This window comes from Cotesia glomerata, linkage group LG3 (assembly GCF_020080835.1).
Source record: "Cotesia glomerata isolate CgM1 linkage group LG3, MPM_Cglom_v2.3, whole genome shotgun sequence".
Classification (NCBI taxonomy): Eukaryota; Metazoa; Arthropoda; class Insecta; order Hymenoptera; family Braconidae; genus Cotesia; species Cotesia glomerata.
Window position 1 is genome coordinate 18,209,594 of NC_058160.1, and position 9,739 is coordinate 18,219,332.

The following is a 9,739-nucleotide window of genomic DNA, read 5'->3' on the forward strand; positions in this document are numbered from 1 at the left end:
TACTGTATGTATCATTCTGGGTATAACCTTAAACAAACATTGAATTTAATTAAACATTCAACTAATTTTTTTATATAAAATTTTTTTACTATAATAAATCCTACAATTTTTGACAACTCATAAAATTAAACTTTTTAGACATTACTATTGTTATGGAAAATAATTTTTGCAAAAAATAATCTTTACATATTTTTTAGGTCTTCAGTAATAATATTCTATTGATTCAGTTTAATCTCAACAAACTTAACTCAAATATAAATAATTTAATACACTTTTTTAATTATCAAAGAACACTTGGTTCAATTTTTAATAATTAATTTGAAAAATACTCACATTTAACATCATGAAAATATTTTTCTATTATTTTAGACATCATTTATTTTATTTCTGGTATTCCTCAGCAATTTTACAATATTTTTTCTGCAACTTTTTATAGAAAAAAAATACATTAGAAATTACACCAATTCATTTGATAATAAAAAAAAAAAAAAAAAGTACCAAATATTTAGATAGTTTTAACAACCTAAGATTGTCGAAGTTTTAGCCTTTGTGTGAAGTGTGTTATTTAAATCAAAATTCATCAAATTTATGCCCTGGTTACATATAGTTGTTCATTTTTTTAGACACATCCGTTTATTTACTGCATCAATCGGATAGCCTTTTCTTTGGCCTGCCACACAATATTCAATACCTACAAAAAAAAGAGAGAAAAAAAGTTAGGTAATGTATGATAAGAATCTATGAGAAAATTAAAATATAAACAATTACCAAATTGTTTCTTTCTGAATAAGAAACTGAAAACCATTCTCTATGCAATATCTTAATTTTTCTTGACCTTGAACACCACTTATGTGAACATATTCCAGTAGTCTCCTTGCAGTGTCGTTATCGTTATGCTTTTGAAAATTAATCATATACTTGCAATTCAAGATTATTCACAAGATAATTAGCAAGATCAGAAACCGTTACTAAAACATTTCCGACAGTTTTTTCTGTTAGTCCTACGGACTCTCGTACAGCAAAGCTCTGGTATATTGCAAATTTTTAAACGGTTAACCATTCGTAATCCTTGAGCAGTGATAGCGATCATAAAGTGCTAACCAATAAAGCAACGTTGAACCTGTGGTGTTATCTTGAACAACGAATTCCTCCCGAGTCATGTTCCACAGTAGTGCCTTTTCGGAAAAGATTATAAATCCACCAAGTAATAAAATATTAGTGTGCGGGTTGTAATGAATGTTATTACAATGCTCTCTTTTGAACTCAAACATCGAGTCACAATTATTTGAAAGTAGCAACTTTAAGGGGTATAAAAATAGATAAAGTACTGCAAATTTGTTCACTTTTGGTGACCATGAAAGCTTATAGATTATACTTTTCTCGCCTAAAGCCATTGTTATCATGTTATTCCTAGTATTTAGGTAATGCAGTACTTGCTTATTTCAATAAGAGGTTCCAAACTTATAGATGTTCACGCTTGTCAGTACCAATGAATTTTAGTAGAAAAAATCACTCTATCGGTCTCGAAAAAAATTTTGGTAGCTAATCATTGTATACTGTCAATTTCATTTTAGCTTTTGGACAAGACTTTAGACATATTCCTGTTTTTTAACCTTCAGATCTGGAGTTGAGGGTTACCTCGAAGAGTACCTCGGCTGATACTATTACTCTTAAAACTTTTGCTGTCATCATTAATAGAGGAAAATTTTTCCTTCCAACTTAGAAGATCTTGATTCAAGCTTTTGACGGTGGATCCTCTCACAAGAAATATTAGTGGTCATTCTCTTTGTTAGTATTCCTAAAAAAGGAAGATAAAAATAATTTAGTTCATATTTTTCATTAAATTCGTTTTTGATAGTTACAACTATTGAGGTAATATAGTAGAGTTAAAAAATTAGAATGAATTAGACTGAGTTAAAAAGAGTTAAAAAATTAGAATGAATACACTAAAATTACATATTATTTTAGAATACTGAGGTTATCAAATCAAAGTATAAATAAAAAAGTTTTTTAAAATTTGCATTCATAATTTTTGAAAAATTCAGCATGTGATATTTTTCTATACATTTTTTTTATACTAATCTATTAGGTTAAAAAAATTTTTTTTTTAATTAGTTACTTTTGGAGTAATATATATTTTTTGATTAAATATTCGCAAGTGACTCTGATCACTACAAGGTCACGTATCTTTGACTTAAAACTGAGAGAATATCTTTGAAATAATTTGTAAATACTCTATGGAATGTAAAAAAATTTGTCAATTTGTCAATTAATAACACATAAACCAATCCCAACATTTGAAATGATTATGAACGCACGTAAATCAATAACTAACTTACACAAATAAAAAAACTCACTTACACAAATTTCAACATTATTATCTACAATAATCAATGGATTACTTAATCGTTATTTTCTTGCAACTTATCTTGTGTACCAGCTTACAAAGAATCAGAAAAACACTCCGAATTATAAACGTGATTAAAATTACACCGTGGCTATGATGGCGTATAGCCTCGTTACGTCAGAGTTGTTTGATTCAGCGCATGCGCAATAAGAATATGAATAATAAAAAATATTTTGAAAAAAAATGAATTAAAAATATAAAAACGATCGAACAAATAATTTAATTGATCGAACAAACAATAAAAAATGTCAAGCTATCAGAAAAAAAAAAAAAATTTATAATTTAAGGTATAAAATGCCAACTTCAGAAAAAAATTTTGTTTAATTTTTTATAAATAAACAATAATCGAACAAATAAAAAATTCTAACGAACATTAAAGAACAAACAACGAACAAACGATTTGTTTATATAAAGTTAATAAAAATTGATTTTTGGTTGCCAACTTCAGGGAGCTTGAATTTATTGAATGGTCTGAAGCTCGCGCGCTACGCAACGTTGCCAAATCTTTTGACTCCATTTTATTGTAGGTAACTTGAGAATTTTTTGTGATTTTTAAATATTAATTTCTCAATAAATATATCGGTAACTGAAATATTTTATTGCAAAAAAAGAAACCTGAATATTTCGAAAATCTGATTTTTAGTTTTTTTTTACTTCATCTAATCCATGACTGATAGTATAATTCGAGAAATACTGCAAACGTCTGATTTTCTCGTAAGACTCTGAACAAATACTAACATTTAAAAATTTTATTTTTTCAAAAATTTGTCCGGTAAAGTATAATTTAAACCTCACTATAAGATAAATAAGGACCTTAACTATAAGAAAAAAATTAAATTTACTCATAATCTAATATTTTTTATTTTACATTGGCGGCGAAAGGACCTTCTTAAGTAATTCTGTTCGAGCGGTGTACAGAACTACAATATCTCAGTAGTAGGTGTCTGTAGATGGCATTTCAATCGAATTAAGCGGAAGTTTTAAACGACGATATTCTTTACATAACACTTATATTAATTATGAGTTTGACGAATTGTGTTATTTCTTAACAACAATATGATAATAACAATAAATAATCATTAAAATAATAATAATAACGACAATACCAACAATAACAATAAAGATAACACTGAAAGTTGTCATAATAGTAACAATAAATTAATGATGAAAATAATAGTAATAATAATATTTATCATTATTAATATTATTGTCATTAAATTATTAAGCATTAAAGTATTAAATTTAAATTTACAACTATCACAACTACAAAAATGTAAAAATTTTTTTTAAATATATGTAAAATTAAAAGCTTACAATTGATCATTTAGTTTATCAATCTAAGCTAAAGAATGTTCGCGGCTTATTAATATAAAATTTTATCAATGCTGCTAGATATTGTACGAAAAGTGATACTTTAAATGATTTATATTGAAACTTTATAAACATTCAATTTCCGCGGGAAAGATACAAACTTTGAATTAAAAATTTTTTTATAAACAAAAAGTGTTAATAGTATATTACGCACCAAGGGAGGAAAGTAGGACATTTCAACCCGCGCAATTTTGTCACCCGAGCCGAAGGCTCGGGTGACAAAATTGCGTGGGTTGAGATGTCCTACTTTCCTCCCATGGTGCGTATACTATTTTTTATTGTTCCAGGACCGAAAGTTTGATAGTAATTTGAGAAACTATAAAATTATTATTATTATTATTATTATTATTATTATTATTATTATTATTATTATTATTATTATTATTATATTATTAGATGAATATATAAACATACATAATTTTTTTAAGATTTTTATTCTCAAAAAATTTTCTCAACTATAATAATATTACATATGATAAAACCATTATAACATAACAGGAAATAGAGTTTATAATATATTCAAATAACAGAAACTCAAATAACCTCATCATGTAATAGCTTAATTAATCATTTTGATTTTCTTTATCGTTTTCATGGTAATGAAGATTAATTTCAAAATTGCAATTTTCAAATTTTATCTGAGCATGATCTGGAATAGACTTAACCCTTTAGAGTCAGAGGATCTTGAAACGTCTACGTGTGAGACTGGTGGGGAGAGCGCGAATCGTAGAGTCCCGTGAGTATGTATGAGTGACATGTGAGAGTAGTAGTGTGCCTGTGAGTACCCTTCCACTCATTTGAATCTCGCGCTGCGTTCATTGACAGTGCCGTAGTTAGTATTGTTGACGTAAAGAAATAGTCTCTTCGAAAGTAAGGTTAGAAAAATTTTTTAAATTTCATACATTGCTATGTAATTGAAAAATAATTTGATTGCTCATAATTAGTCGCTAGTATGCCAAAAAGAAAAATAAAAAACATAAAAATATAGTTAAAAATATTATTAAAATATGGCCATTATTCACATTATAAGAATTGATATTGAAATTTGAACTTTTCTTAGTATTTATTTTTTCTAATAATTATGCTGATAATTAAAATACTTAACTATATTTATAATGAGACAAAATGTTGTTCTTAATTTGAATTTAAGTCCTTTGATATTTATTATTTAATAAATTAAAAATTGAAAAAAAAATTATTTTTTACTTCCCACCCAGGTGAAATTTTTTCTCTTATAATACGGCCCTGTCACATTTGTTTCGCGCTTTTTCTAATTCTATTGGGCTTCGCCAGACCAAAGAGTGGGGTTTCAAGGTCAGACTCTAAAGGGTTAAAAATATTTTGAAGATCTTGTGACTTGTGTATTTCTCAGCATCTGGTAGTCTTAAGAACAGAGCCATGGTTTTAGGAGCTTGAGCAATCGAGTTTTTCCCAATGACTTGACGTATGCAAGCACCGCGATGATATTGTAAGAAAAATCTGTCTGTTCCTGTGTCTTTAGGTCTGAGAGTCTGGTATTGACGAACTTTCTCGCGAAATTCAGGGCCAATCACAAACGTCCGAGGATATTTATTTTTCGTTTTAAGGACAGTTACAATCAGCTGGGTGCCCGTATCTTCGACGTCTTGTACTGCTAAGTCACAAATTTCTTGACCTCTCATTGCTCCAGATACTCCGAAAATCGCAATAACCTGAAATAGAATTTCAATAAATACTTGTAATTATAGTGGTTTTACGTAAAGACATAAATAGTTATTTAATATTTACCTTCGTAGCTAAATAAATAAAATCAGGAGCTTCAGTAATAAACTTTTTAAATTGACTCCATGAAAGTACTTTAGATTTTTTAGAAACATGACCTTTGGAAAAATTTTTAATTGAAGTTTTTAATTTGGCGTATTTATTGATATCAATGTTGTGGTAAATGTTGATCATTGTTTTTAACATAGACCAGCGACTCCAGATTGTACTAGGTGCCAATGTTTTCATCAAGTCCTTAAAATATACCAACAAAACATTTTCATTCAGTGCATCTCCTGCGTTAGCATTTTTCCAACTCATGAAACTATTATAGCAAGTACGGTATCTTTGAACTATTTCTGATGGCGCTAGATTTTTTGTAATTTCTTGAGCTTCTGCTTCTATATCACGTCGCACTTTCAGCGCTTCAGCATTCTCCGAATCGTCAGACGAATCAGATGAACTCATTTTTGTTTATAAACTAGATAAATTTTATTTAATAATATCACTGCACAGGAAATTATAAATAATACAATTATTTATCATCACTTCACTTATACTTGTATGACGCTGCTATTAATTACTCGATATTTGGTTACTATAGCAACGGGTTATAATTTTTAATGCACGAGAGGAAAGTTAAAACAAAAAACATGCGTGATTTTAAATGTCACTAATTGTGATAGGTCTGAAATTCGTCTGTTTCTTCACGCAAAATAGGTTTGGGAAGCAAACTTTCGGCCTCGGAATGATAAAAAATATTTTTAACTTCCCGCTAAAAATCTCAGATTTTCAAAAATCGGGAAGTTATTGTTTTTACCCCGTTTGGCAAAAATCGAGTTTTCATCAGATCTCGACGTTTGAAGGTCACAGGAAGCTTCCCTGACTACCCCCGCGATGTTGTCACTATGTCTGTATGTATGTATGTGTGTGTGTGTGTGTGTGTGTGTGTGTGTGTGTGTGTGTGTGTGACTATGTGACTCGCTTATAACTTTTGAACGGTTGAACCGATTTCATCGCGGTTGGTGCCATTCGAAAGGGCTACGCTGAACTTAGATTTCCTGAGAATTTGAACCGATTCGGACCGATAGATTTTAAGAAATCTTGAAAAATCTTAAAAAAAATCATTTTTGAAAGTAGTTTTTTTGGAATATCTTTTAAACGGCTCTATCGATCAACTTCAAAAACTAATCCGCCCTTAAGCTTGAAAAACCACGCCGATCGGCGTCAACCCGATCAAAATCGGTTGATTCGTTCGAGAGATAGCGTGAACGAAAGAAAACCGAAAACCGAAAAAGTGTTTTTCACATAACTTCGTCATTTCTTCTCGGATCACTTTTGATGACATAGCATAATTTATAGAGCTTAAAAAACCGCGTCGATTGCCGCCAAAAACGTAGAAATCGGTTAATTAGTTCAAAAGATATCGTCAATAAAAGATTTGAAAACAAGTGTTTTTTTAAAATCACTGCGACATTTTTAACTTCCCACTAACAAAATCGAAGATTTTCAAAAATTAGGAAGTTATTGTTTTCACCCTGTTTTTTTTTTCTTTACTCACGTCTTAACGATAATAATTTTTTGAATGAGCTTGGATAGCTCAAAATGACACGAAAATTATATTTATGAGTTCGAAAAGCGCAAAAAGTAATAAGTGCAATTTTAAGCGCTTAAGTATGGAATTAGCGGGAAGTTGCCGGGATGGCCGTTAGGGTCAATCGTTTTCCAAATTTTTTTTAATATAAAATCCCTAGAATTAATTATTAAATAACTTTCCATTCGTATTTTTCTAAATATACTTTCTTTTCATTTAGTTGTATTTATTAACTAGAGTCAATATTTAAGGGTCAGTTTTTCAATCTAGGATAAAATTTTATCTAATGATAAAATATATCTATATATTTCATATATATAAATATACTGGCATCATAATTTTATCCTGGATAAAATTTTATCTTGATTTGAAAAACTGGCCCTAAAAGAGCTAGAATTGTTTGATTTTGCTTTCTTCGGAAAAGTCAGCTGATCAAGATCTGAGTAATTCTGTTCGAGCAATGTACAGATACTACAAACGTCTTGATGATTGTTGCCTGTAGGTGGCACTACTTGTTAATTGAGCGAAGTTTGAAACGATGATATTTCTTACATAATATTTATTAACCAGTCTAAATACACAACAGACTAAACGTTGTTCGAGTTCTACTTTCTTGGGATAAACCAGCTGTTCAGTGTCTGGGGAATTTTCATTGAAGATAGTGTACATTCTATAATCTCATGGTTGTTGCCTGTAGATGGCACTGTCATTCAATTGAGCGGGTTTTAAATAATCTTAATCTCTTGATAATACGTAACATAACTATGCGTTTGATACATTGTGTCATTTACTAACAACAATATCATAATAACAATAAATAATATTGGTAATCATAATAACAACAACAATAATAGTAATTATAATACTGAAAGTAATAAACTATGCGTTTGATACATTGTGTTATTTACTAACAACAATATCATAATAACAATAAATAATTCTGGTAATCATAATAACAACAACAATAATAGTAATTATAATCCGAACAAAAACAGTTTCACTGTAAAAAAATCGCGCCAAGTCCACGTTCATAAGACTATTAAGGAAAAAAAATTTTTTTTTTCTTTACAAAAAGATATAAAATAGAAAAATGAAAAAATCAACAGACTCGATAGAGTCTGGCGCCAAGTTCCGTTCTCAAGCCAGACTACCGAGTGTGTATATACCGTAAGCAGAACGGTTTTGTGAGGTTACAAATTTTTTTTTTCAAATTTATTTTGATTTTTTTTCTATATGATATTTTATAATAGTAGTTCATGCTTTTTATTACGCGTATTACTTGATTATTATCAATTATCTTTATAATTTCTATTTAAAATTATTAAAAATAATCAGCACAAACTATAGCGACCCTGATTTTTAGATTTTAACTTTTTTCTTACGTAAAAGCGGACGGCCAGAGACTAAATAATATAAGGATACATGCTAATCTTATAATAGATGGGAAACTACAGTGAAAAAAAGATATTTGACAGCTTGCAATTACACACGCCAGGCGGCGCAAGAATAACTTTTACATGAACTATAGCTTAAAGGGGATAGTTTGCCACCGGAAATGTATTAAATTAAAATTGTCAATTTTTATTATAATTACAAAAAATACTGAAATCCGAACAAAAACAGTTTCACTGTAAAAAATTGCGCCAAGGCCACGTTCATAAAACTCATCTCAATAACATTTGCACTTTACAAAAAAAATTAGGCTCGTTTTAATAATTTTCATTCTCTACAAAAAGATGTGAAATACAAAAAAATACCAAGAAACCGTCATAATGTTGAAAAAATTGAAAAAAAATTTGTTGAAAATTAAAAAATAAAAAAAAAATTTTTTTATCGTACTTGGCGCGCGTCATTGAGTACCCCAAATTTTTTCAGGATAAATAAACATCCTTTTAATGCTGAGAAATTTATAAGTAAGTCAACCTATGTTATTTCATAATAAGTTTTACAAAAGTTAGGTAAAATTGACATGTCATACGCAGTTATGCAAACTACATATAAGTCGATACGCATGCATACGTTGGGTCGGTTGCATTGTGAGAATTGTGTTTACTCAAAAATAAAACATATGGCCGACTAAATTGGGACAATGCGGTGTGAGTTCCAATCAAAATGTGTTAATTACAATTAAACGAAGCAATATCAAACTTTAATATTGCATAAGGTTCTTCATTAAAGATTAATGACGAAGCTGAAAAAAAATGAATCCAAAAATTTTATATAATTTCAGATTTCTTGAACACACCACCATATTGACAGTTGTTCTCACTAAAGATCTAAAAAAAATTTTAAGAACGGGTTTTTTCACTAAAACTGATAATTAATACACTAAGCAATGTTTTCAATGAGTTCAGTATCCTTGACTAATGAAATCTATATAAATATATAATATGATTATATATATACAAGCGAAATCGATTTTTCTTGAGTTGAAATTCTTCCGAAAAAATTTGGCGTACTCAATGACGCGCGCCAAGTACGATAAAAATTTTTTTTTTTATTTTTTAATTTTCAACAAATTTTTTTTCAATTTTTTCAACATTATGACGGTTTCTTGGTATTTTTTTGTATTTCACATCTTTTTGTAGGGAATGAAAATTATTAAAACGAGCCTAATTTTTTTTGTA

At 28.9% G+C, this 9,739-nt stretch overlaps 1 long non-coding RNA gene across 2 annotated transcripts; it reads right to left on the reverse strand.

Annotated features, from left to right (window-relative positions):
- Window positions 1–379: 379 nt before the first annotated feature.
- On the reverse strand, window positions 380–2,584 carry LOC123261144. Of its 2 annotated transcripts, none has more exons than XR_006508618.1 (4): window positions 2,362–2,582; window positions 769–1,798; window positions 524–691; window positions 380–426 (listed from the first exon to the last, which is right to left on the reverse strand). It is a non-coding gene; the product is annotated as an uncharacterized LOC123261144 (long non-coding RNA). The 2 variants fall into 2 exon arrangements; XR_006508619.1 differs by having other exon boundaries at window positions 387–426; window positions 499–691; window positions 2,362–2,584.
- Between the last annotated feature and the right edge of the window lie 7,155 nt (window positions 2,585–9,739).